Source organism: Mercenaria mercenaria, unplaced genomic scaffold, assembly GCF_021730395.1.
Source record: "Mercenaria mercenaria strain notata unplaced genomic scaffold, MADL_Memer_1 contig_4524, whole genome shotgun sequence".
NCBI classification, from domain to species: domain Eukaryota; kingdom Metazoa; phylum Mollusca; class Bivalvia; order Venerida; family Veneridae; genus Mercenaria; species Mercenaria mercenaria.
Window position 1 is genome coordinate 15,842 of NW_026462759.1, and position 2,791 is coordinate 18,632.

The window sequence follows — 2,791 nt, forward strand, 5'->3', positions numbered from 1 at the left end:
TGTGTTCATTTCTTAGTAATTCTACATTGTATTTAAATTTTATAAAACGTTTACAATATTTTCAATCTGTGTCCTTGTTCAAATATGCTTGCTATTGTTTGAATAACCCTCAATTTCAAAACTTCACTGACTTGCATGGAAATCCCATGGAAAGCATGGGTCTCAGGCCATATTAAATTAATGTATGTTTAATGTAATTGATAAGTACATTTCCTTGCTTTTTCTGTTGTCTCCCAAACAATAGAGAGCCAGTTTAGATGAGGATTTCTGCATTTGAACATGCAAGGGTCATAAACACAATGTAATATACCCCAAATCAGCTATGTTTGGGTTCACTTTCTGTTCATGGGACTGGGTGAGTTTTACGATAAACATATTTTTGGAATTGCATAGCCCCTTGTTAATCAATTTATCTGCAACAAAATATTGAAATTTATAATTTACTTACCAAATTACAGAGCAAATGGCATAAAACTCAATGAATAAGTTCTTTTGTTCATAGGTGGAACACCTGAAGGACATATTTAAAGATATGAGGATATAAATTATTTTCAGTTTGGATACATAACTTTTCACCAAAATGTGCACAAAAATAGACTAGATTTCATGGTGAGTTTCAGAACATTTGATTTTATAATTTTATAAATTAAATGCATTTTTACAATTGTATACATGTGTATTAAATGATTAAAATGCATCTTTAGACCTCTGTAGCAGCATATCATCTATACGAGTAAATAATGTGATTACCCCCAATATCGTGACGACATCTTGGTTGTCCATGTCAAGTTACCTTAACACAAAGAACGTTTCCTTGTAAACACTTAAATAAAAAGAACATAATCACTCTACCCTTGACATGAATTAAAATAAATCCAGTTTTTTTTGTTTCTAAAATGTCACAAAATTTCTTTCCTCCCGCCGCCGCTCATGAGAATACTACTGCTTATTCCGTACACCAGTGTACATGTGTAAACATAATAGCATCACGAGAATCCCGGGCTAACGAAAGTCCAATATTACGAAGGCGAGAAACCTGAGAAAAACGCAGTCGTGCATAATGAGAAAAACGTGTGTAAAATAGTCATGAGGATCTACAAAGTATTTTATAATCATATAGCCACTGTTATTAAATGCGGTAAAATGAATAAAACCGAATGTTTTTTAAAATATTTTACGTCAATGGTTTAAACGTAATTTTTGATTGGTTATGTCATTAAAACAATGTTTTAAGTAAGATATAAGCCTCAAACGATCCAATATGTAAAATACTGGACGGTCCTCAGCGCTAACGCTCTTCGGACAGTCCAGTATTTTACATATTGGATCGTTTTCGTCTTATATCCTATACATAAAATTCTACAAATGACGATCTGGAGGCCAGTGACTTTTTTAAGTATTCGTTTAAAAATTGCGATATTTCTTAAATTTATTTTAGCCCCAAGATTGCATATAGTTACATTAAGAATAAAATAATTTAATTGTGTCAAATGTTTAATCACCCTTTAAATTTCATTGTGTATTACAATATTGCCTGGGGATAAGAAATATCCGGCCAGTGTTGTTTCAAGCTGGGTCATAAAAATATGTTAACCAACTTACTACAAGTGATTGGTACTTTTTATGGTTTTATGCTTTTTGCATTGTAATATACATATCACTTTCCTTCGTCTTTTTTCTTTCTCTCGGGGATTTAGTTTTCATGATTTTGGCACTCATGTCATAAATCTTATGACAGACGGAGGAATCAGTACAAACTATTACCCAGCCTTAGAATTAACAGTAATAAGTTATCGTAATGAACATGTTAATAGAGTTGCATATACTGTGTGAATATCGAACAGTAAAGATCCTGGCCCAAATTTCACGAAAACACTTAAGGTATCATTATTTTATTGGGGTAGGGGAAACGCAATGGTAAATAGATCGAATTCATAAATGGTGACCCCCCCCCCCCTCTCCCCACCACACACACACTCCATTTTTTCTCCTTTTTATTTTTGGAATCGATAGTGAATGAAATCATGTACGCTTTTTCAAAATTGTTAAAAAAAAAAATCGGGCAGTTTCAATAAATTTACGCAAAATTTTGGGTGAAACTCGACGTCAGTGTTTTGCGTTCAAAATCGTTTGCCTCCAATATGAGGTCTAATTAAACTTGACAAATTATATATTATCGGAGAGATAATTTTAACACAACCAATTTTTGCCGTATTTTTGTTGTATATAGAAACGCTACTTAGGAAACCTGTTAAGTACATTATTTTGCACCCTGCTGAAAAAAAGACGTTTGTGGTCATACGAGGGATGTTCGAAATGAGTTGCTTATTTCTATCTAGAGACTTCAAATTTCAAGTTAGCCCAAAAGGGCTCATTTCATGCCCTCAAAGTACTCCCGTGGCTAGAAATGCAAAGTTTCAGCCGATGTATCCACTTCTTGGAGGCGTCACGGTACGCTGATTTTGGCTCAGTAATAAGGTACTGATGAATGGCAGATCCAAGTGCCTGTCGGGACTGGTATTTCCGCCCAGCAAGGAATGATTTCAATTTCGGAAACAAAAAGAAATCACATGGGGCAAGGTCTGGGGAATACGGGGGGTGAGGCAAAACAGTTACTTTTTCTTTTATTCAAAAACGCCGTAACTACTGCGGAGGTTTGAGCTGGGGCATTGTCATGTAGAAGACGGACATGTTTAAAACCAGTGACAGGCGTCGTTTCTGATAATACTTTTTCAGTTTCTTCAGTACTACGTCTTTGTAGTACTTTCCGGTGATGCTTTTGCCCTTTTTC